We start from the raw sequence: 26915 nt of genomic DNA, 5'->3' as shown, positions 1-26915 counted from the left end.
TTTTGAAATATTGGTATCGCATATTATTATTCTGTTTGGCAGAAGTAGAAAACAAAAGAAACTCTCACCCAGACTAGAAAGGCATTAATTTTAGGTATGACTGGGAGCAGATAGGTGAAACCATTTTTCTAGAAGGTTGAATTTATTTAAATGAACTTAAATGTTTATGGTTAAAAAGTAATACATCCATACTAAGGAATGATATATAGGGAAAAAAATAATAATGAACAAAAGATATAGATGTTGAAAGTTTTGTAATAACATGATGTAGTAACTAGATGAAAAGAACCAAAAAAAGAACTAAGGTGTAGAATAATATGTATTTATGATACAATTTATATTTTAAAAATCCATATATAAATCTCTATATACTTTAATATATTCAGGAAATACTATATAATAATGCATGGTAAAAAGTCTCAAATGATATATATAGATAGCAGTACTAAACCAGAACACATTTTGTGCCCCCAAAGGACACTTGGCAATGTCCAGAGATATTTTTGATTGTTACAGTTGGGACAGGAAATGTGCTATTGGCACATCGGAGACAGAAGCCAGGGGTGCTATTAATCATCCTTAAGGCTATCCCCACAACAAAGAATTGTTTTATCCTTAATGTCAATAATGCTGACACAGTCAGAAGCCCTGCTCTAAATTGATAACTATGGTTTGCTCTGGAGGGTCAAGTAGAACCTGAAGTAGAATTTTGGAGATCCAAAACAGAACCTTCACTTTGTGTTATTTGTACTTTGACTAACGAGAATGTATTACTATACTACTGTTACGTTGTTAAAAAGCGAAGTCTAAAATACAATAGATGCCCAAATTTGGATTTTTCTTTAAGTCCATTCACATAAGAAACGTGACCAAGTTGGTGATAATTGATATTTAATGGCGCAGTCTGGTGTGGTGCGAGCAATGCAAGTGAAATTCTGCTTCTCTAGGGTGAGTGCAACTTGCAGAATGTAAATGGAAAAGACTTCTAATTTCATTCATTACGCTACAGTTTCATTTTATGAAGGATGCTGATAAATTTACACAGTATTAGGGACAATTCTAATTTCTATTTGTAAGATCTCTTGGTTGGAAAAGACTTTCCAAATCCTGTTACACTTTTGCACTCTCTAACATATATCTCCCAGGGCTTATACAGATACCTATTTAGATTTTCTATACTTGATGAGTAACAGCCTCATAACACGACTTTTAAGGGTGTATTTGTATAGAATGCTCTTGAAAGTATGTATTTGAGTACTTTTAGTGAAAAATATCTCACAGGCCAGCTTCTTATATTTTTTATTATGAAATATTGCCAGCAATTATAAGATTAAAGAGAATACTGTAATAAATATCTATGTAGATACCAGCTAGGATGAAGAAATGTTAATAATTTGCCATAATGAATTCAAACTTCACTTTCCTTCTCAATTGCTCTTTCTCCATTTAGAAAATACAGTATTACAGGTAAAGCAAACACCCATTTATTTCTCCACCTTCTCTACCCAGGAGTAACCCCCATTCTGAACTTGATGTATAGTCCTTCCTATATATGTTTTTATCTTTCTACACATATGTTTATGTATTACACATACTTAAATTTGGTTTGCTTTAAAAGTTTAGGTGAATGATGTCCTTCTGCATTATCTTCTCTTTTATTAAATAATTATATAAATCCATGTGGACACAAAAAGTTCTAGTTCACTCATTTGACATGCTACATGTATCATATTCCATCATGTGATTATATCAATGGTTTATCCATCAGCCATTTGTTTTGTTTCCTTTTAAAAAATATTATAAATAACGTTGCATGAATATCCCCTAGGCAAACATTCCAGAAATGAAATTTCTGAACCATAATATGTACACATCTTCAGTGTAACTGGATAACAGATAAATATTCTGCTCTTCAGAGAGTGTTTCCACTTACTTATAGCCTACCAAAGAAGTGTAAGAGTTCTTGTGTCTCCATATCCTTGCAAACGCCTAGTTCATTAAGTTTTTTGACAAAAATTTCTCTGATTCCTATTAAATAGTATGTCACTTTCTGATTACTAATGATTGAGCAACTCTTCTTTATCTGTGTGTATTCTGGTTACTGATCTTTTGTGTCTATGATATGTGTAACAATTTGTTGATAATTCTTTCTATGGATTGTGCTTTTTCTGTTGAGTCTAAGAATTCTTAGTGCAGTCTCAGATACCAAATATTTTGTTTTATTATTTTCTAAAAATTTTAGAATTTTGTGCTTTACATTTAAGTTAATGATCTATTTTGTGTTAATTATCATGTAAGATGTGAGACTAAAGCCAAAGGCTCATTAAAAAGAGTAAAAAACAAAAAACCACCCCAAACTGTGGCTGCCCAATTTTGTCACAACCATTTGTTATTTCTTTTTTCTTTCTTTTTTTTATAATAGTCATTCTAACATTTTGTCAATTTTGTTTGTTTTCCCTCAAAAAACAACTCTCAGTTTTATTGATTTTTCATATTGTTTTTTCTATTGTGTATTTGATTTTCTATGTTGATGATATTTTCTATGTTGATGAAAATAATAACTATTCTGCTATTGTTTGGTGAAGTATTCTATGAATGTAGATTAGATCCTATTGGTTGATCACACTGTTGATTTTTCCCTCACTGATTTTCTTTCTAGTTTTCCTACCCATTTTTGAGAGAGGCATGTTTAGTTTTCCATAAACAGTTTTGGATTTTGTATTTCTCCTTTCAGTTTTATCCATTTTTGCTTCCCATATTTTCATCCCTATTGTTTGGTACATAAATATTTTGGATTATTATATCTTCTTGGCGGATTGACTCTTTATCCCTGTATAATTCCCTTACTGTCTGTGATATTTTACTTCCCTGAAACCTACATTATCTGATATCAATGCAGTAATTCCTGGTTTCTTTTGATGAAATTTGATTATGGTTATTTTTCCATCTCCTTACTTACAAACTGCTTATACTATTATATTTGAAATGAGTTTCTTATGGACAGCATAGAGTGGAGTCATTATTTTTTAGTTAATGCCAGCCTTATACTTTATATTAGTTTATTTAGACCTTTGCATTTATATTAAATGCAATTATCAGTATGTTAGGTATTAAGTCTGCCATTTTTTTGTTATCTGTCATTTCTCTTAGTTCTTCTTTCTGCCTTTCTGTAGGTTACTTTACGATACCATTTTGATCTACCTACAGTGTTTTGATGCATCTATAGTGTCTGTATAGCTTTTTAGTATATACTTTAGATATTATATATATATATACAAATAATATATATATATATATATATATATATATATATATATATATATACACCTTATCACAGTCCAATGGTATCTTCATTTGCCAATTGGAGTACAGTGCATGAAAACCTTTCCTCCCTTTTGTTCATGTATCAGTCCTTGTTTATAATTATTTGTTAAATATGTCCCTTATATACTTTAGAACCACATCAAACAGTGTTTTGTTTTTGCTTCTGCTGTCAAGCATAATTTAGAAAACTCTAGAAGAGAAGGAAAGTCTACTATACTTGCTAATTTTTTTAAACTGCTTTTTAAAAATTTCTTCCTGATGTCCCAAGATTCTTTCTTTTATTATTTTCTTTCTATTTAGGAAATTTTCTTTGATTGTTCTTTTAGGGTAGGTCTGCTGGTGACAAATTCTCTTAATTTGCTTTCCTCTGAGAATATTTTAGAATTTTAAAGGCTAGTTCTCAAGAGGATTAGTCTATAATTTTCCTTGTATATAATAAATTGCTATGTTGGTTTGTGGAATAAAGTTTATGTTGGCCTGTTACAACAAGTTGAGAAGGGAATCCTACTTTTTTCTGAAAGATTTTGTTCATACTGATATTTTTCTTTTAGATTTTGAAAGGAGTTACTAAGCAAGCCCTCTGTATCGGAAATTTTCTTTTTTTTTTTTTTTAATTTTTTTATTTATTTATGATAGTCACAGAGAGAGAGAGAGAGAGGGGCACAGAGACACAGGCAGAGGGAGAAGCAGGCTCCATGCACCGAGAGCCCGACGTGGGATTCGATCCCGGGTCTCCAGGATCGCGCCCTGGGCCAAAGGCAGGCACCAAACCGCTGCGCCACCCAGGGATCCCTGTATCGGAAATTTTCTTATTGGTTCAATCCACTTAATATCTATAGCATTATTTGGATTTAAATTTTTTCTCAGTATTGATTTTGGTTTTTTGTTTGTTTGTTTGTTTTCAGTATTGATTTTGGTAGTTATGCTCTTCTATGCTTTCTTTCCCTGATTTCTTCCATATTTTCACTTTTTAATTTAGTTTAGTTTATATTATTTGCATAAACTTATTAATAAAAACCTCTCATATCCTTGTAATTCCTATATGAGTTCAGTAATGTCTCTTCATTTTTTTATTGATAATTTATTATTTCTCTTTTTATTCTTGATTGGTTTGTTATTTATATAATATATATTCTCAAAGAACAAACTTAAAGTCAGTATCCAGAAGACATCAAGAAAAACTCAACTACTTGGAAAATAAGTGATGAATTTCAAAATTACTTGAGTCAAAGAAGAAATCTCAGTGGAAATTTTCTGGTTTAGCATAATGTAAATTTTTGTAGGTACAGAAAGAAATGTGCACTTTCATCATTAAATGCAATTTTCTGTATTGCTAGTTGTTTGATATCATCTACACATATTTTGTCTTTACTTTTGTTTATTTATTCTAAAATTATCAAAAAATATGAGCAAAAGTCTCATACTCTGATTATAGTTTCATCTCTTGTCTCCTTCATTTCTTTTATTTTTGCTCTACTTATTTTTAGGCTATGCATATATTTTGGTGCCCACAAGTGACATTTAAGTTTTTATAGTTCTCTTTATCAATATGTACATCAATATGAAATGCTCTTTGTTATCTCATGTAATATTTTCTGCCTTAAAGTCTAATTTGTGTGATTTTAATGTTTCTATGCCACCTATATTTAGGTTAGTATTTGCATGACAAGTCTTTTTCCATTCTTGTTTTTCCATTCTTTTACTTTTTATCTCCTGCATCCTATATTTAAGGTATTAGAGTTTTAGCTTTTTATCCACACTGGCCATCTTTGTCTCTTTTTACTTCTGGAATAGTTTATCTATTACATTTGATGTAATATAATTTAAGTGAATTTAACTCTACCATTTTACTCTTTTTACATTTGTTTTCTCCTGGTTTACATTCTTTTCTTCTTTTTTGTATATTGTCTTCTTTTATCTGAGAATTTTTAAAAAATATTTCATTTTCTTCTCTGTTGGGTAGTTACAAAGTCCTTTTACTCTTATTTTACTGGGTATCCCAGAGATTACAACATGTGTCTTAGATTTAATTGAAAGCAAAATACAGGAAGATTTTTACCAATTCCCAGACAATTCTATCATATTTGGAATACTTAATTCTATTGTCTAGTGCCTTGGTTATTTTTGACTTGAATTTTAATTTTGTACATAGTTTAGTCACGGTAAGACATACTCAATTATTTATAATAAGGGTCCATTTGGATTTAGCTACATATTTATCTTGCTCAGTAATTTTATGTCTTCCTTTTATCTTCTGTCTGGGATCATTTTACTTCTACCTGAACTATTCTCCTTAGTATTTCTTTTAGTGAAATTCTTCTGTTAACAAACAACTTTTGTTTGGTTGGAAATATCTTTAGTTTGCCTTCTTTTTGGAGAGATAGTTCATAACCCTTAAGACTGGATTGGAAATTGGGCAATTATTTTCTCTCAGTAAATTATAGATGCAGTATCACTGCCTTGCAGCTTTCACCACTTCTGTTGAGAACTCAACTATCAGTGTTGTTGCTTTGTTAAAAGTGATGTTTTCTTTTCTCTCACTACTTTTTTTTTCCTCTCTCGCTACTTTTTTTTTTCCTCTCTCGCTACTTTTAAAATCTCCTTTTGTCTGTAGCAAATTATGGTTTCAATAGCAAATCTGGGCCACTGACTGTTTTTATAAAGTTTTATTGGAACATAACTATGTCTATTTGTTTACATGTCACTTATGGCTGCTTACAGCAGAGTTGAATTGTTGCAAAAGGGACAGAATGGCCCTCGAAGACTAAGATATTTTCTATCTGCCCCTTTATAGGAATAGCCTGTCTACCACTCATCTATAATTTTCAGTAATTGGAGTTATAATATACTGACCTAAACTTTTTTTTTTTTTTAAATCCTGTGTGAGGTTTGTATAGCTGCTTGGATCTTTAACTTGATATCTTCATAAGTTCGGGGAAATTCTCAAATACTGTTTCCAGACCACTCTTTCTCCATTCCTTTTGAGACTTGTCATCTGTATGTTAGACATTTTCAGCATTTCTTGTATGTCTCTTACACTCATTTCTCTATTTCCTATTCTTTACTCATTCAGGGTGGATATTTTATTATTGATAAATTATAGTTAATAAATCTTTTTCTGCTGTGATGAAGGTTTTTATTCATTTCTATTTCATTCTTCACATCAACAGTTAGGTTTTTATGTTCTGTTATTTCCATTTAATTCTTCTTTATGAATACTATTTTTCTGGGGAAATTCTCCATCTATTTTACTGAACATATTAATTATAACTATTTTAAAGTCAATATTGTAATCTTCTAAGGATTTGTATCTATTGTCTGTTTTCTCTTCCTCTTGTTTTTGGTATTATTTGGCCCTGTCTCTTGTCAGGGCTAATAACTTTTGACTGAATGACAGGTATTGCCTGTGAAAAATTGTGATTGTCTGAAGCTCTGGCTGATACTATTTTCTTCCAGGGAGAATTTATTTTGCTTTTTGACAGTCAGTTAAACCAGAAACAGAACATATAATCCAGTTTGGGATTGAGCTTGTTTGAATGAAATTTCAGTCTTCATGTTAACTAATCGAATTAACTTGTTCACTCTTACTCCTATGGAATGGTCTTTTTAGGATTCTAATTAAAACTCTAGATCCTCATCAGACCCCTCCTTCTTGCTTGGCCCTGAATTCCAATTCTTGTTTTCCCAGCTTTGTGAGCTTCTAGAAAGTTCTGCTTCACTTTCCAGATCATTTTCCACTGCCTTTTACTCTACTTCCTTGGGTCTCCGCTCTGTGCCACTTACATATTGGCAAATGCCCCGAAGGACAAAAAATGTCATATATCTACTGACTGTGTACTTTTCTTTTGTCTGTAATGCAAAGTCCTAAAGTCTTGGTTACCTTGCTAGCTCTCCAACACTTTTTAACACATTCAAAAACAGTTTTTGGGTAATTTTTTAGTTCTTAGTAGGAGAATTGATCTGTAATAAACTACTCCACCATCAATAGTAGTGGGAATCCCTTACCTTTTCCTAACTTTAACTTTTCTTTAGAGTTTAGGCCAAGAAACTTTTTTGTTTCCTTTTTTTTTCTGCATCAACTTTCAAATTTGCATTTCCAGAATCTGGAGCATGTAGTTTGTTTTCAGTGAAAGTATCTTTTAAATGATTAGTGACCCTTTTCTGTTTCCTAGAGTATTTTAAATAATTTGTTACATAGATTTAATCCATGGTGCTTTATATTAAATTGCGCAAAACCCCTTTCTATTGGGCAGGCCATATTATTAGACAATTACAACTGATAATCAGAATTTGTGATCTGCATGAATGATAAACATGCCAGAATTTACTTATGCCAATAGAAATGGGTCCTTTTTCATATAACATTTTGGAAATGGATCCCTTTTCATATAACATTTCAGAGTTCTAAACACTTATTACAGCACTTCTGCCTGATGCTTGAAATCTTTTGGAATATTTGGAATAATCATCAGAATGTATTCTTGCAAACATGCTTAGTGATGTAACTCTTTTTTCTTGGAGGTTGGAATTAATTTTTTAAAATAGCCTAGAGTCACCCAAGCCACATCTGGCTAATAATATAGAGGATCAAATATATAAAGCTTAGAAGTGCAATCTGCTGAGAGAACTGTAAAATTGGTCTCTATCTTTTAAGGTCTAATTCACCAACTTATTTTTAAATTAAAATTTACTGAGTGTCAAGCTCTATATGCCAAGCACCCTTTTAGAAAGAACAGTGAAATACAAGTAATGGTTTGAATAACTGATTTATTACTTCAGACAGTAAATTTTCAGCATGTAGAAAGGTTATACATACATACATATTATCCATATGTATAGTCATACTTATATATGCTTGTTTGCATATATGTGTCTGTATGCATACAGCTGACCCTGGAGCAATGTGGGGATTATGGGTACTGGCACTCACTATCCCCCACCCTCCCACCAGTGCATAGTTGAAAATCCATATATAACTTTTAAATCCCCCCAAATTTAACTAATAGCCTGTTGTTAACCAGAAGCCTTACCAATTACAGAAAGTTAATTAACACATATTGTATATGCTATATGTATTATATAATATAGTGTTATATAAGTAAGCTAAAGAAAATTTTATTTAGAAAATCATAAGCAAAATATATTTACAGTACTATACTTTATCTATCAAAATAAAAAAACAAAAACAAAAACAAAAACCCCACATATAAGTGAACCCTCATAATTCAAACCCATGTTGTTCAAAGGTCACCTGTATAAAAGTACCATATGTTCTCATGCATTTTTCATATTGATGTGTTAGGCATTCCCCATTAGTTAGACTATCAATTTTTCACGAAGTTTTGTATCTCCTGACAGTGTCTATTCTGGTGTTTTACATATACTGAGAACTTGATTAGTGTTGACTGAATGATTATCTATAAGTCAGCACTTTTAAATAAAACTCAAAATTGCCATAAGCACAGGAGTTGTTTTATTACAATATTTTTCGCTGACAGTTGGCTTCTTATTATAATCTATGAGCAAAATATTTACTGTGAATTGCAATGCTTTCACAGAAATTATGACAAAACTCTGATAGATGGAGCCTAGGCAACAACAGGGTAAAGAACTAGCAGATGATTTGTAAGAAAATGCATGAAGTACATGGGAATATTTTTTATAGTGAGTACTGATTGACTCTGACCCTACAAAGTTCACTTTCATATGGGCTACTTCTCTTGTAGAGGGCAGGTTAAAACACACACACACACTTGGCACATGAGTCATCCTGTACATTCATATTTTAAAGTACTTATGTTTCTTTTTGGCAGTTAAACATGTTTTCTTAAAAAACGCATTCTGCTTTTCTTAGCACTTTGCTCTTAAAATGAAAACAAAAAGAACAAAATGGAAATCTAAAATGATACTCCAGAAACAATGAATGATTAAGGTTAGACTGTAATATATTACATACATCAGTTGTAAGCAACAAAAAATAATACTGTATTTTTGCTTTCTGATCCATTTCTATGTTTACATTTCTAATATAATTATTAGCATTTAACACTGAGATGTGAACATGTGTTTCAGAAACAATTTCTATAATCATTCATTAGCCTATTTTTGTGACTTTGGGTGCCACTGCAGTTAAGGAATAAATCCCTAATTAACCCACTGATTTATTCCATTGAATACATCACTCATTCCTTGCAAACATCTCCTGGACCAATAAATAAATTTTCAGTATCTGAAAATTTTCCTCAAAACAAAGTATTTGCTTCCATTTTGACAAGTCTGATTATAGCCAGAATACAATTGAGATAAAGTTGTTCTGTACCAAAATGTAATAAGATAAAGCCTATTTATAAAAACCATTTGACCTTAAGTTTTTAGAATAAATATTTGAAGCTGAATGAAATGTCATCATGCCAGAGCTACAGTATCAGAAGAAAACCAGATGGGCTGCAAATGGGCATAAGGTCTTCAAAGAACTTAGGAAATTAAAAATGATATAGGAAAAACTGGGGCCATATATTCCAAGTATCTTATGGGAGACAGGTGGATCACTGAGTCTGTAAAGTTCTATCCAGCTTAATATAGAATATTATGTATCTGTCACAACAGTCTAAGTTTTCTTCAGTAATAAATGATCCCCAATATCAGTAGCTTATGAAAACAAATCTTTATTTCTCACTTGTGTTTCATGTACAGTATAGTTCAGATGCAATTCTACTCACATCATTTTCCTACTGGGTCCTGAAACAACAGAAATTCTCAATATTATGTGTCTTTACAGAAGAGAAAAAAAGAGAGCCTAGTAAAGTAGGTTCTGGCTCTTAAAGCTTCTACCTAGAGTGATACTCATCAATTCTTTTATATTTTACTCTTTTATATTTTATTTATGAAAATCAGATGGTCATGCCATAGTTGAAAAGGTGGGATGTACAGTCTTCCCTTTTAGAAGAGGAATGAATATTGATGAGCAATGATACTGTACCAGGGTACCAGATGATGATGGAAACTGGCATACTGTATTTCAAAATGATACAAACCTATGTACTTAGGAAAGGGTGCAGGGGAATTGAGAATAAGAGAAGTATCTGGATGCTAGGGTAGGAAATAAATGGAAAGAAAGAATAGTAGTTTCAGGACAAATTGTGGCAGACTCTGAATGTCTAAGAAATTCGGATAGTAATGTTATTCTCTAGAAAGAAGTTCGTTTTAGGTTAGGTATCCCCACAAGTAGAGCCTTAGGGATTGCAATTTGTTTATCTGGGAGGTGATCCCAGGAAACAAAAGTGAGGGATCAGGAAAGAAGGACAAGAAAGGAAGAGTAGCCAATAGCAAGTGCATTATTGAACTGGTTACTGCTGTGGGCAATCCCAATAGGGACGAATTGAGGAGCTGTGTCAATCTGGGTCCTCCAAGAAGGAGATCCCAGGACTATGTTAAATATGAAAACACTATTATGGGAAAGGTCTTGAGATAAAATGAGGGGGGTAAATCATCCCAGACTGCCACATAGTCCACAGAAATTTCAAAAGGGCAGTGGGAAGTGCTAGAGTCAAAGTTGTCCATCAAAGGATTCTCAAGGAGCAGATTTGCCAGTCCTTAGATGGGAGCAGCATGGCTTCAGTGTGTATATGGAGGTAGATTTCAGAGCCCCGCAGCCTAGATCTTCATTCAATGATGTCCCTTGTAGTTGAAGGTCTGCAAGCTACACTCCCAAGGACACCCACCAAAGGAATGTTCTTATAACTACTTCATATAAAATTTGCCTTAGAATCGTTTCTGTAGGGGTGCCTGGGTGGCTTAGTCAGTTAAGCATCTGCCTTTGGCCCAGGTCATGATCCCAGGGTCCTGGGATCAAGCCCCACATCAGTTTCCTGCTTGGCCGGGAGCCTGCTTCTCCTTCTCCTCCTGCTGCTCCCCCAGCTTGTGCTCTCTTGCTCTCTCTCTGTCAAATAAATACATAAAATCTTTAAAAAAAAAAAAAAAAAAAAAGGAAAAGGAATCATCTCTTTAAAAAGAGTCAGGCTGGAGCATTTATCTACTAATTCAGTTTCACCATCATTTACAGGTTGTAGCAGTGCTAATCCTCATTTTTCCATGTGCATGGAATAAGCAAGCTCCTGAGGTTTTGGAGAAAGTTCTAAAGACAAGAAGCAGAAATATGTAGTAGGTGTTTATGGTGGAGATGCTGTCAGAATTCACATGAGCCTTCTATTACATCTGAGTTTGGAATCAAGAATGAGCCTAGGGTTGTGATACAGAACCTCAAAAAAGCATCTGCTGAAATGCTAATGGAAGTATACGAGCAGATCGAAGACACATATCTAAAGTATACCAAAAGTATACGGTAGAATGATTTATCTACCTGGAGGACATAGGAAAAGAGACAGTGGGGACAAGAAGACCATAGTAATTGTCCTGGTATTAGGTCTAGAATTATTGAGTGACTCTGTAGTTACATATGTCAGGCTTGTCTCCTGACTTCTGGACAAGGTACTTCAATTTTCTGATACTCAACTCCCTCATCTACAAACAGGAATATAGTAATACCTACCTGATAAATGTTCTTGCTGTGGGGAAGTTACTTAATTTTCTAAGCCTTCATTTGTTTCTCTGATAATGGGGATATAAGAATGTCCATCTAATAGCACTGCTATGAGGATTAAATGATTGGGCAGATTCTATTTGTTGCCCAATCAACATCGATTCCCCAGTATTGCCTTTCTAATACACTTGAGGGTGGGAGGAGGCAGCAATGTTCTTAGACTACTTCATCAATTTGCTTATTTGCACGTAGTGGTAGCCATTTGATGCAGTATGGCCAAAGAATTGTGAGATACTACTAAATGTGACTTCTGGGAAAGCTATTCATTTGCTGATAAATGAAACATAGTAAGCAAAAGACTCCATTGACATATACATTTTGACTTTCCCTCTTCATTTTCTTTATGCCGCAAATGCCAAATGATCCCCAGACCTTGAATAGTCTTTTTTTCTGTGTGAGGAGAAAAGCCACATTTTAAAGATAGTGGTACAGAAAGAACTTGGATGTTTGAGGACTGTCTTGGCTAACTAGAATGACCTGGATTAGCACTTCCAAAGCTTTTTGTCATATAAAAGAAATACGCCCATATTTCATTTAGTTGGGTTTGTTACACACAACTGAGCATAATCCTGACTAAAATCAATAAATAAGGTGCTTTACAGAGTGTCTTACATAGGTATTTATAAATGCAGATATATTTAACGCATATTTATTATCTATATTATGTATGTATTTATATATAGATATAAATTTTAGCTACAACCATTCGTGTGTTAGTGTTATGGTTTCTTTTAGCAGTGAGAGATAATTATAGTTCTAATCCAAGGGTACAGAAAGATGGTAATTAAGAAACAAGTAAGTAAGTAATAGTATCCAAAACCCTTGTCCACTGATGTTTGGAAGGAAGAATCAGGAGCCTAATGACTCAAAGACCAAAAAAATGGAGATCTGAGGACTTGACAACAATATTAACAAATGGCTAACAGTTTTTAGTGCTCACTATGTGCCAGGCAAGTTTTAAGGACATTGCTAGGCTTAATTACTGAACAATGGTGCCACTAACAGACACAGGGCAATTGAAGCAACACAGTAATGAGGAAATGATCAGTTTCACCCTGGGATGTGGTGACTAACAGGGCAGCCAAATCTCCAGGGCAAAAGGAAAAGAGTATCTGTTTCTTGGCAGAGTAATTGGGATTTGGGATATTTGGACTGGGAAAGGTCCACTTATGGTCAGAATTAAAGAGAGTAGAATAGGAGAGACGGCAAGGGAAAATTCCAGAGAGACAGAAGAGAATCCAGAAGAGAGTCTGTACAGATGAAGTAAAAAGGTTATCTCTTTCCCCCAGGAAGATGCTGAGTAGTCCTACTGCCACAGACATAAGCAGCTGAAACCAGGACCCATGTCATCTTCCACAAAACACTATCATGAATGCTCAGGGAATGGTACATTCTATTGGAAATCAAAATATTAGAAATCCTCCCTTGTTTCAACTCTTATTAATAAATATAATCTTGTGAGTTTAACTATTATAGAACTCAAAGTATGTCTGGAGAGTTTTTCTTGGTGTTTATAATATATGACAAATAACTATAAATGCCAAACTTTGAGAAATTGTGGAGATTTACAGTGATTTCCAAGAACTAACATATATATGATCTATTTTCATAATGACTTACTTCTTAGTCCAACATGGCGATTTGAGAAGGTATTCCAGTTAATGGAGGACATTCTGGCTAATTGGAATATTGTTAATTTGAGATTTATTTTCCTTGGGTGATTTACCACAGTTTTGACTGTAGTGTAATGGTAGTGCTCATTTATGTATACTATGTAAATAACTTCATCTATTAAGTTTTATAAAAATAAATCAAACATTTTACCATGTTTCATTTTATTTAATGTATCTATATAATAAAAACATATAGTATTTGTGATGTTTTTAAACAAAATTAAAAATTTTTTTTCAAATAGTAGAACTAACCAAAATCCTGATGGAGGCAATACATCAGTGTTGAAAAGCAATTTTCCTAGCTACTCTAATAGGCATCATGCCCAGTGATGTGCTGGCTGCTAACTGCAGGTTGAGAAGCCTCATCAGCAAGTGTTATAATGGGTTGGAAGCAAAAGGGGAAGAAGAGATTCATTTTCGCTCTTTCTGCCTCTGAATAAAATGTTTCACACCCCTTCAGTTCCTGTGGGTTTCACTAGTGGCACCTTTTAAAAATAGAATTACCAAATCTCAGCACTAGAAGCAATTTCGGGGGGGGAGGGGTTACAGCAAAAGCCCTCATACCTTATGGGGGAATTTCTTTTATATCTCTTTATGCCTCTATGGTTTTGAAACCTCTGGAGGAGGTTAACTCACAACCTCAATATGGAGCCCATTCCATTTTAATTTAATTGTTTGAAATTTCTTTCTTCAAGCTAAAATCTTCCTTTCTGTAAATTAATAGTAGTATTAACAGAAGCAACAGCTACTGATGTTTGCATACACTGAACATTATATTTAGTTGCACCTAACAGAATCCATTCTTGCTACTTTCAGAAAAAAAAAATGTTTTTGAAACAGAGAATTAATTAGATACTGACAAAATTAGGAAGGCAAGTAGAATAGGCTGTAGGTGAGGTTTTCAGGAATATCTCCTCAAACAAGACCAAAGAACTGGCCTACCAAGGGTACCACTACCTCTGTTACAAATAGGAATAGGGGAGAAGTAAAAGCCATAGTAATTCCAAGATGGCACCACTTCACATTTGACACATGGCGAAACAAACAAAGGAAAACAAAGCAAAGCCAAACTAAGCTAAACAAGCCTTTGTTCTATCTTGATCTATCTAGCTCTAATCCCTTCCACTAGTCTACATATGTGACAGTCTCCAGATTTTGTCTGTGTCTTTGTTACTATAATTGTCTTTAATTCCCCTCATGAGGGCGTTCATGTGAGTCATGCTGTTTTACAATTGTGGTGGGTAGAACTGAATATAGGGACATCTGAAGCAGCAAGTTGGAGAACTAATACTTTTCGTATACCATACATAGATTCTTCAATTTTTCGCCAAATTTTGAATTTGTTAAAGAATCCATCAGAACAAGCTGTGTAGGGAAACACAAGAGATTGAGACAGATGAAAATAAAGGTAATGCTTTGCTCTTTCTGCAATTTCTCTAATGATTTTGGTCTACTTTGATAGCATTAATTAGTTACATTTTTATAGCACTCCACTTAGTAAGAGGTATTATACAAATTTTAATTAGGAGTAAATAAAGGATCAACAACAGTAAGTGGATTCCCAGAGATTGCATACTCAGTGACAAAACTGGGAATTAAACTGAGAATTTTCCTCATATCCATTCCACTTCTGCCAAAGAAGAAAGAGTCCATTTTCTCATATTATAAAACCTGGAGCTCATGACACTTCTGTATGTATCAGTGGTATACTTAATGGATTTGACAACCGGAACAGATCATTTTTAATATTCCTTCTTCCTATGAAAGGATAATAACCTTAAGTGAAACAAATAGTAATAATGACCAGAAAAAGTGAAATATTTTTTGATTGAACTTGCACAATGATGAACCACAAAAAAAGAAAAAGTAGAAAAGAAAAAGAAAAAAAAAGAGATGTTAGCATGTTTTTTTCAAAAGGGGAAACCTTATATTTCGTATTACCTTGCACTTATAAATAGTATCATAATTTTAGTTTTTGAGATATAATTTCTGCAAATTTGTCAATGACTTTATAAAAATTGATCTTTGCGTATTTATGTTCAATAAATGATATTGCCAGATTTGTCACTCTTTCTTCACTTATGATAGGTTAATCAATGTACACCTTGTAATCAATTTTTACTTTGTTTTTTTTTTGTTTTTTGTTTTTTTAAATACTTTATTTATTTATTATTTATGATAGACATAGAGAGAGAGAGAGAGGCAGAGACACAGGAAGAGGGAGAAGCAGACTCCACGCCAGGAGCCTGACGCGGGACTCGATCCCGGGACTCCAGGATCATGCCCTGGGCCAAAGGCAGGCGCTAAACCACTGAGCCACCCAGGGATCCCTCAATTTTTACTTTGAAAGGTGTTTTTCACACAAAGCACAGATACATTGATTGATTTTCAACAAAAATAAAACTTCACATGTCCCATAGAATGAGAGAATAAAACCAATGCAGGTTCTGTTTCTTTTTTCTCTCTTTCTCCCTCCAATCACTGTACTTTTGCTTTTTTATTTAAAAACCTGCTGTTTAAATGCAGTAATATATCATTTCACAGGACTATTTGACAAAGCAAACAAACAAAACTGTGCCTAATGCAAGCTCAAGCCATTCCAAAACATTATTTTTGAAACAAATGAAAGTGCATGATCCACATACATCTGGGAATAATTATATAACTGGGGAGTTCTCCAGTTCTCTTAATGTCCATTTTCCTCTTATTCCTTATTGTGAACTTGTTCACCCAAAACATGGCATTTTCTAGTCTCTCTTCCTGCTGACATATTCATGCAACTAAGTTTTGTTCAAGATGTAAGCAAAAGTATATGCAATGCAGTACTTCTAGAAGATTCTTTAAAATGTAAATGAAACACACTTATTTTTTTTCCTTCTTCATCCTGGAGGTGATAGTCTAATGGATATGTAGTGGCATGTCATTTTAGATTTAATTTGCGTTTCCCCAGTGACTAATGATGTAGCATCTTTTCATGCACTTATTGACTATTAATATCTCTACCCTTTTCTCCATCTGTCCCTCTGACTCTGTCTCTGGATCTGTCTGTCTTTGATGAAGTTCCTTTTTAAAATCTTTGCCTTTTTAAAAAATGTTTTTGTTTGTTTGTTTTTTAGTTACAAGTATTTTACACTTTTTTGATATAATCCTCTAGCTGATACATGTGTTATGAATGTTTTCTTCCAATTTGTGGCTTGTCCTGTTGTTTCCTAAATGCTGTTTTTTTCAAGGCAACATTTAAAATTTTGATGGTTTAATTTCTCATTTTTAATGTTTTCTGGATTTTAAAATGTGTTCTATAAAAATGAAAATTGCAAACTCTATAAAGTTGCAAATACTTTGTCTATTTTATTATAGAAGTTTTAGTCCTAAGTTTTACCTATAGGTCTATGATCCATTTTGTTAATTTTTACATGGTATGAGGCAAAGGTCTACATTCATTTTTAAATATATGTATATTCAGCTAATCTAGCACAATTTGCTAGAAAGTCTTTACTTTTTATATTGAGTTACTTTGGCACATTTGTTAAAAATCAGTTGATATATACATTTGGGTCTATTTCTGGAGTTATTATTTTCTATTAATCTATATCTACAGTCTATTATTAAATTGTTTTGGTATTATGTAAAGTCATCTGGTTTTATTTTTTATTTTCTATTTTTAAATAAATTTGGTTCTACTAGGACCTGTGCATGTTTTGATGTAAGTTTCTCAATTTCTTAAAAAACAAAACGTTACTGAATTTTTGACCGGGATTCCACTGAACCAACCCATGAATCGATGTTAGGAAAATATCTATATTAATATTAATTCTACCAATCTGTGAAGTTGATAAAGGTATTTAAAATTTTTTCTCATTACTGTTCTGTGTTTTCAGTAAAGCAATTTTGGACAGCTTTCTGTTAGATTTACTCCTATATATTTTATGATAATTATATCATCTGGAAGTAGGAAGAGTTTTTGCTATTGTTAAAACTGTCACTGTTTTCTTGCTGCCCACTTTCAGGATGGCTGCCTTCTGCTCCATTTTCTAGAAAACATAAAATAATTTGTTCTATGTCTCTTCAGGTGGACTTGCCACTCTATAATTCAGTTCACTCATTTGTCTTATGACTTTAGCTCTCTGATAGTCTAAGAAAGGGTTATGATTTTATAAATTATCTGACTTCCTCATTATTAGAATAGAATAACATTCTTTGTGGTTTCTGTATCCAAAGCAAACAGAATAGTTCATAGATTTTAGTATATTTTCATTATTTTCAGATCAAAATGCATTCTAATTTTCATTGTGATTTTTTTCATTGATTTATGAGATTTTTAGAAGCATATCACTTAATTTATCATTAGATTAATTTATATTTATTATTTTATTATTGATTTCAGTTGAATTCTATTGTATTAGAAAACATGTTTGTATGTTTTAAGTTAATTAAAATTTATTTGGGCTTACTTTGTAGAATATTGCTTATCTGCACCTGGCTAGGATTTGCATCTTCATGCTGTTGGCCATAGTGTCCTAAAATATAAATTAAAATAATTTAGTTAGTAGTTTTGTGTACATCTTCTATATCCTTATTAATATTTCAAATATTTATGTTATCAATTTGTCTATTTGTCTACTAATTCTATATGCTTTTGTTTCTTTTGAGACTATGCTATTAAATACATAAACATTTGGGATTGTTGTAGCTTGCTGATAAATTCACCCTCATGTAATATTGAAATATACTCTTTATCTGTGACAGTATTTCTTGTTTTGAAGTCTATTTTGTTCCACATTAATATAGCTCTATAATTAATTTCTTTTGATTAGTGTTTATGAGGCATGTCTTTCTCATCTGCTTGCTACCTGAAGGTACAGTCATTGTTCTACTAGAGAAATAGAACCAGTAGGCTAGGTAGATAGCAGTCACAAGAAATATCTGCAATTTATCAGTTTAGTATCAAATTTCTGGTATTTTATTGGACTGATGTCCTGTCCATGTCTTTATCCATCTATTGAAATATTTCTGAAGGGCCAATAGAATAGCTGGTAGTCAGTTGCAATTTGGGAAGATATCAATACAAATGGAAACTCTCTGTCAATAGAGTATTTCCTAACATTTGGCATTATACAAAGATCCATTGGCACAGGCTCATGCATCTTAAGTTGTACCTAAGGTTAGCCACTTTGCTGAGCTGAGGATGTTACTCTGTTTCCCACTTTTTCTGTAAACTCTTTCCTTTCTTTATGGGCAGCCTCAAGCTCACTGTTAGGAACAGACCAGTAGACCCACAGTAGCCAGGTGTTATTATTCATTTCTTACAGATTGTGTCAACCAAGTGAGCTGGAAAAAAAAAAAAAAAAACTACAACAACCAAGAACTCTAATGTTAATTAAAGTAATACATGCATACACATTTGTCTGGAGTAGACATAGTTAAATTAGTCAGGGTATAATTTGTCCATAGGCACTCGTTTTGATCTGAAATTGAAGACCTAGTCGTAGGTCTGGAATGAAAGGGAAAATAGGCAGTCCTTCTACAAATGAGTATAACATTACTTCGGCTTCAAAATTTAGGAGTAAGATATGTAGCCATTAATTTTGGTTCTAATAAGTGTATTTAATAAGCAGACTATAAGATCACATAATTACTATGTAGACTAAGACTATTTAATAACTACATTATACATAGTTATTATGGCATATAGTATGAAGTAGAGTTCCATTTTAGTTTTGAGAACTAGCTTTCCTCCCACACTAATAAATTAATGAACTGGTTCTTTAGTGATCCAACCATTGTTTCCTTTCTTTGAGTTTGGGAATTATAATAACTTACCTTTGATTATTCTTACTTGACGGTACTTTCCCAACCCACATTCACACTGTCCTATTTCTGTGTTTGTAAGACTGTAGACATCTTCAGCCTGATACTCCTTAGTAATTCCTTATAATATTTTTAGTGCTACATGTGTCTGGGGACTGCTGAGCCCTATGCATTACTCAGTTGCCCCTTTGATCTTGGGGGGCTTAGAAGATTTTGAACTGCATTTCCATCTTGCACTAAATTTGTTGGTTGTAAATCTGAATTCTGTTGTCACATTTAGCTGAGGAAAGCCAATCTTTTAACACTTAGCAATGGAAAGCATTTTGTGCAGTCTTTGTCTTTCTATTTCTAAGGTTAAGGTGGTGTGTGGGGAGAGAGATTACATTCAAACTAAAGCAAACTTCTCTTAATTGTTTTAATTTAAAAATACTTTTTCCATTCCTGCTCTGCAGATAAACATGGTTTCTGCTATTATAGAGCTTGTATTTTAGTACAGGCAAGAATAAATAAAAAATAACATTTTAGATAATTATAAAACATCTAAAGACCAAAATAAAAGTGATTATATTAGCAAGTAGAACTAGCTACATAATTTGAGAGCCCAGTGAAACATGAAAATGTGGGGTCCCTTAATAAGGAAAATATATTGAAAATTTCAAGTTGACAATAACAGAACATGAAACCAGTCCTGAGAGAAAGGTTGTGAGGTTAGGGGGATGCAGAGAAGGTGGGAGGGGGATGAGCAGCAGGGACTTTATAAAGGGTTTTTCATCTCTTTAGGTAAAATTTCAGAGTTAACATGAGAAAGAACAGTCACTTCTATATGCCTGGGGGACAGAACAGCCCGTGGGGCTAAAGTATATGGGCCAAGTGAGAGAGCCGTGTAAGATGGAGCCTGGGAAAATGGCAGGGTAGTTCAATAGAGCCTTTTATGTCATGGCAAAGAATTAGAAAATGATGAGTAAGCTCTAATAAAAGCTTTAAGAGTTGAAAATTGTCCCATATGTTTGTGAGTCTGTAATATGCATTGATTCTGTTTTAAACTTTGCAATTTCCTTCTTTACCTCTTCAACAGTCTTTCTTCTATACTTCCTGGTAGTAGGGAAAAAAAAAGACTGTTTCTATTCTCCCTTTTTCTCTTCCTCTCTTCCTTCTGAAGTCCTATTGGTATGATATGCCAAAATCATGAGTAGTATAAGATATTACATATATACAAAACATATAATATATATAACGTATATATATAATATACATGCATTATAGATATATGCATATTATAGACATAATATTTATGTACATGCATATAAAACATATTACATTTGGTATAATCTTGAATATAGTACAAATGAGGGAAAAGCAACTAGTAATCTTTCACTTGGAAAACTTGTTTTTTTTTCTACATTAGCAATCTAAAAACTTACTGATTTAAATTAAAAATAAACTATATTACTATTTTTGCTTTTAGGTTTTGTATACTTTCATAGGTATCAGTATAGATAAAATTTTTTTAAAAGATTTTTTATCTATTTATTCATGAGAGACAGAGAGAGAGAGAGAGAGAGAGGCAGAGACACAGGCAGAGGGAGGAGCAGGCTCCATGCAGGGAGCCCGACATGGGACTAGATCCCAGGTCTCCAGGATCACACCATAGGCAGAAGGTGGCGCTAAACTGCTGAGCCAACCGGGCTGCCCAAGTATAGGTAAAATTTGATGCTAAATTAATTCTATCCTTTTCGTTAAAATGATTTAGAATTTATTGATTCATTCAGTATTCCTTTATTTACTGATTCATTCAATGTCTATTTATTAACCACCCTCAGTGGACCAGATACTTGCCAGACTATGGTTCCTGAAGATAAAACATTATGTAATAAAATTAATAAGAAAACTCAAACAGTATTTTAAAATGAGATATCATTGTTAACAAGACAAAAAGAATGAGCTTACACAATTATTAAAATCCAGGTTGATTGCAGAATGGATCATTCTGATGTCCCATGATAATGTGGGTGATAAAGGATTTCTTTTTTTGCCCTACAGGAGTTTAGATTACACATAATTAGAATATGTCTTTAATATGTTTCTATTTCATTATTTTTAGAGAGCATTTAAGAATAGGCAACATATCCATTTGGTTCATTGAAAATTACAATATTAAATACATTAATGCTTTAAAAATCTCTTATCTAGGGCTAGAATGAAGACACAATGTCACTTATACTTGTGTGCTTTTTACTACAGATAAATTTGGTGAAGCCAGTAACTCACCTGTGTCCCTATGGATTGTGGGCCTTTTCTTGCCAGTGGAGAATGAAAATCTTCAAGTGTCATCACTAGCTGTTGTTTTTGCTTTATGTTTAACTGACATGGTTATTGGCACCTCAAAAGAGTAGCACTATTTTCTCTATTTTTGTGTGTTCCTCCCTGGCACTAGTGGGGAGGTGTAGTAGCTTTTCTCATTGCTTGGTGTTGACTGGTGAAGAAGCATCATGCCAGATTTTGAACATCCAAACTCAGTGATAACATTTGAAGACTAAATACCTTTTTTGATGCTACTTCTTTTAAGACTATTTTATAAATAGTAATATTGCTTATGTAATAGCAGTCCCTTTTTATACTTATGCAATGGGCAATTTTTGGAATAAACTCTTATTTTGTTACTTTACCCTGCAAATGAAATCTAAATATATGCATATATTCAAATGTGGTCTATGCTATTATTACATTGGGTGTCCAGGAAAATTATAAGGCCAGACCCCATTTCTCATTTGTTTCCAAAAATAAAAAATTTTTATGTAAGAGGAAAAAAACACTAATAAAAGATTTATGGTATTTAATGTATTTTTATATGGTAGGTATTTAGAATATTAGAATAAATGGCCACCTAATATAAGTAATTCAGCATGAAGGGAAGTTATTATCTCCCAAGCTATCCATCAATCAACTTCTGGTAATAACTGCATGCCCCTATTAGCACATGTAATAGTGCCTAGGCAAAAATAACAGTTTAGATAAAACATACAAACCTATGGAAATTTGGAGATAAGTACTTATTTTCCTGCTGCTATATCACTAATATAATCTTAATTTCTGTATATGTAAATTCTGTATAAATTGGTGCATGGGGTAAAAAAAAATATGATTGTTGCTCTTGCTAGAAGGCTTAGCAAGGTACTGTATCCTATGTACATCTTTGGGGAGGCAGTATGTAGTAGAGGCCCACACAAAGTGCTCAGAATGTAAAGTTTATAGTCTAGGCTTCCTAACATCATGAAGTTAGTAAATCACCCAACTTCTCTAAGGTTCAGTTTCTTTGCCTACAAAATAAAGATTAATATAAAAAGATGCTTGTTGTGATAATAACTTATCAAAATGATAGGCCCAGCTCTATGGTCTCCTCTTGTGAATACATGTTTTATTAGTCAAGAGGCTATATAATAACATATTTTTATTAAATGGTTAGATGGTTATATCTGCAAGAGCCCCACCACTATCATTCTAGGACTTCCCTCTTTGCCCAATTAATTTCCATCTTGCATCTTTGTTATATATTCTTAACTTGAAAAATGCAAATGATTTTATATTTACACACAAATCTGAATAACTTTGAATATAGATCACACATCAGTGCTGGAAACCAGGTGTTTTGTTGTAATTTTTAATGGACATTTGCCAGAAAAACAAAAAAAAAAAAAAAAAAAATGGACATTTGCCAGGATTAATTTAAGAGCAAGATTATAAGCTACATACGGATAGTAGCTGTGTTTTACTGATTTGTCTATCCCCTGCACCATGCATGAGGTTAAGCACATAGAAGGTGCCTATTATATGTTTGGTCTGAAATAGGAACCATAAACAACTCTAAGGGTAAAATATATCCATGGTAAGTATAAAGTCAATGCTGATTGTAGTCATCTCTAAGAATGGAGATGCATCTTCTTACTCTCCATAATACCTTCTGCAATGCACTCCAGCGGGGTAAGGGACCAGGAAGGGGAAGAGTTCATATAATAGTAAACATTATTGTCTGAGTAAATTTGAGACTTGAAAACAGTTTCACAGTTTCATTGACTAATAAAATCATCTTTCAGTTGGAACCTACTTTTCCCTTTTCTATTTTAATATCCAATTTTCACATGAAGTGAGAAAGTCTATTTTAAAATCATTTCAAATTTTCCTAACACAGTCTGGAAGCTATTTTGGAGATGTGGCATTCCCAGAAGAATAAAGTAGATTGAGTAAATGCTAAATAAGTGTATTTAAAAAAATAGATTAAAGGCACTCAGGTGTCACCACCATTTTGAAATGATCATCACTTAGAATTATCACTTACTTGTTTTACAAGTCAGGTTAATAAATGTGTAAAATATGAATCACTAATAAGACTCTTTTGGCGTCACTTAAAAGAGAGTTGATGGCGCATGGAAATGCAGAGTCTGCTAACTAGCATGTATTTTCTTAGGACTTTTAATGGCAAATACATCGAAAGGAGTTAGATGCTATTTATTAGGTTCAAAGAAATGGTTATTTTTTAGTGGTCTCTCAGGTCTGTTAAAGAATAAGACCAGCTTCCTGGAAACACCATGTAAAACCTAAGCTAAGAAATGGATCCCAGGAGACTTGAGATTTTCTGAACTCTGTATGTCCTTTAGCAGGGGTTCCTCACTCTTACTGCACATCGGAGTTACCTGGGAAGCTATACAAAAGTGTTAACATCTGGGTGCATCTAGAAAAATCAAATCAGAATCTTTCAGGGTAGAGAATAGGTATCAGTATTTTTTTTAAAAAGATTTTATTTATTTATTCATGGGAGACAGAGGCAGAGACACAGGCAGAGGGAGAAGCAGGCTCCATGCAGTGAGCCCAATGCGGACTCGATCCTGGGATCCCGGTATCACACCCTGAGCCAAAGGCAGACGTTCAACCACTGAGCCACCCAGGCAGCCTGATATCAGTATTTTTTAAAGCTGCCCAGGGTAATGTGTTGCCAATGTTGAGAATCATTGACTTAGCTAGAACAGAGAGGACAAGTTCATGGCACCCGGCTTATAATTTTCCCTACCCCCTGATAGAAGACATTGTCAGTATATTCAAACACACATTCCTACAGAAATCAGTTTCAGACCCAGAAAAATTTTAATGGTTTTCTCCAGATAACCACTATGAACAAGTCAGTATAGGCATTCCATTAAAAATTGGTTCACTGTTTCTGAGAAAGATTTGTGCTAATGGACCCAATGGTCCACTGAAGATAATAAATATTTGGGGATTGATAAGATTGACCTAAATATCCCACTAGCAGATACACTTTTACCCAATTTGTTATGGACTTAGGTTGGGCTGGCATTTTTGAGCATAAGAGAAGGCAGGCCGCTTGTGCCTTCAAAAATCCACAGGTCAACTCCTAGAGTAATTTATGACTTCACAGTTTATTTTAATCTCTGATCCAAACTGGAATTCTGTGCTTTATTTCTATTTTATATAGTGAAAACATGTAAAATAATTAAAACTGCATTGTTATTAAACAGGTAGCCTTTATAGTTAATGGTAAAGTGTGAAAAAGTATAGTTCACCAAAATAAAAAAAATGGGTTAAATAGAGGCATTTCTTCCACACTACATAACTAATTTCTTTTTTTTAAGACTTATTTATTTATTCATGAGAAACACACACACACACACACAGAGAGAGAGAGAGAGAGAGAGAGGCAGGCAGAGACACAGGCAGAGGGAGAAGCAGGCTCCATGGAAGTAGCCTGATGTGGGACTCGATTCCAGGTCTCCAGGATCACACCCTGGGCTGCAGGTGGCACTAAACCGCTGCGCCACCAGGGCTGCCCCATAACTAATTTCTACATAAGGCTTACCAAGTTAACTGAGTGCATATTGGTCGACATTCAGAGCCCTGTTTCTAATGCCAAAGGATGAACATAGCTTTAAAAGCATGGGGGGAGAAAAAAAGAACAACACAGGTTTGAACACTGTGTGGGTCCACTTACATGTGGATTTTTTCCCATATCGGACAGTACCATACATATATTTTCTCTTCCTTGTGATTTTCTTAGTATTTTCTTCTCTCCAGTTTACTTCATTTTTAGAATACCATATGTAATACACACAACATACAAATATAAATAAATAGATAGATGATAGATAGATAGATAGATAGATAGATAGATAGATAGATAATAAAAGCATGAACGTTAAAGAAGCAATGTCCTTCAGGATTTAGCCACTGAAGAGTCATCTCCTTGTGTTTAGAAACTTTTGCCCTGGGATTCCTGGGTGGCTCAGCAGTTAAGTGTCTGCCTTTGGCTCAGGGTGTGATCTTAGAGTCCTAGGATTGAGTCCCACATCAGGTTCCCTGCAAGGAGCCTGCTTTTCTCTCTGCCTCTCTCTCTCTCTGTGTCTCTCATGAATAAATAAACAAAATCTTAAACAAAACAAAACAAAACAAAAAAACACTTTTGCCCTCTACTTTAACAAGTTACACTGTTTCCCATTCTCAAAATAATAAATACAATTCCTAATTACCTCTCCTGTGGAATTACATTCTGCATTTCCTTCATAATTTCTATCTCAGCTGTGCTGTAGTCTCCTTAATTAATTAAAAATGCAGAATTAGTTTGCAAATATCTCATTAACTCTTGAATAAGGAGTTCACCAGTGTCCTCTTGATTGGCAGCCTTTATTAGACAATGCTGTCCAAACTCTCTTACTTTTCCTTTTCTGTAAAGAGGGGCTTTGGGGAAACCCACAAGTCTTTGATATAGAAGCACTATTTAGCTCCAGCAAGGAATTTAATCTGCTTTATATGCCCAGCAACATTCTTGAAATATTCTTCAGCACAAATCTAGACTCCGGATCCACCTCTTTGAGACATGGCGAATCTATATAACATTACATAATTCACTTTAAAATGACAGATCCATGGGGTGCCTGGGTGGTACAGTTCGTTAAGCATCCAACTCTTGGTTTTGACTCAGGTCATGATCTCAGAGTCCTGAGATCAAGCCCTGAGTTGGGCTCTGCATTTAGCATGGAGTCTGCTTGTCTCTCTCTCTCCCTTATGCCCCTCTTCCAGATTGTTCACTCTCTATCTCAAATAAATAAATGGAAAATCTTTAAAAAAGAGATAAATCCAAAGGAAGCAACTATATCATGTTTAAATGTTCAACGGAGTTCCACTGAAGGGGACTTTGAATTTATTGTAGCACTCCTGATCTGAAATCACAAAAAGGGAATGATTTTATTTTTTTAAAGGATTTTATTTATATATTCATGACACATACAGAGAGCAAGGCAGAGACACAGGCAGAGCAAGAAGCAGGCTCCTCACAGGGAGCCTAATGCAGGACTCGATCCTGGATCCTGGAATCAGGCCCTGAGCCAAAGGCAGACGCTCAACTGCTGAGCCACCCAGGGGTCCAGGGAATGATTTTATTGCAGGTTATCCTTGGGCATCCCTTACCTCCTATGCCAAGTGAGGCACCTCAAAGAAGGAAAGGAGTC

At 33.7% G+C, this 26915-nt stretch overlaps 2 long non-coding RNA genes across 10 annotated transcripts in view; one reads left to right on the top strand and one right to left on the bottom strand.

Moving 5' to 3' along the window:
- The window catches only part of LOC112662466 (uncharacterized), a 99216-nt gene that overhangs the window by 24230 nt on the left and 48071 nt on the right, over window positions 1–26915 (top strand). The gene's annotated exons all lie outside the window — the stretch shown is intronic.
- The window catches only part of LOC112662463 (uncharacterized), a 71392-nt gene that overhangs the window by 25926 nt on the left and 18551 nt on the right, over window positions 1–26915 (bottom strand). For 2 of the 5 annotated variants that reach the window (XR_004807508.2, XR_003138581.3), the window contains exons 2-4: window positions 21352–21438; window positions 20469–20565; window positions 18048–18113 (exon numbers count right to left, since the gene is read on the bottom strand). This is a non-coding gene — a long non-coding RNA (uncharacterized LOC112662463). Of the gene's footprint in view, window positions 1–13784; window positions 14962–18047; window positions 18114–20468; window positions 20566–21351; window positions 21439–26915 lie in introns of those variants that run through there. The other 3 variants (XR_004807509.2, XR_003138592.3, XR_007404226.1) reach the window with 2 other exon arrangements.

This window comes from Canis lupus, chromosome 20 (genome assembly GCF_003254725.2).
Source record: "Canis lupus dingo isolate Sandy chromosome 20, ASM325472v2, whole genome shotgun sequence".
NCBI classification, from domain to species: Eukaryota; Metazoa; Chordata; class Mammalia; order Carnivora; family Canidae; genus Canis; species Canis lupus.
Note: the sequence above shows the minus strand (reverse complement) of the source record. Positions and strands in the feature narration are given on the sequence as shown.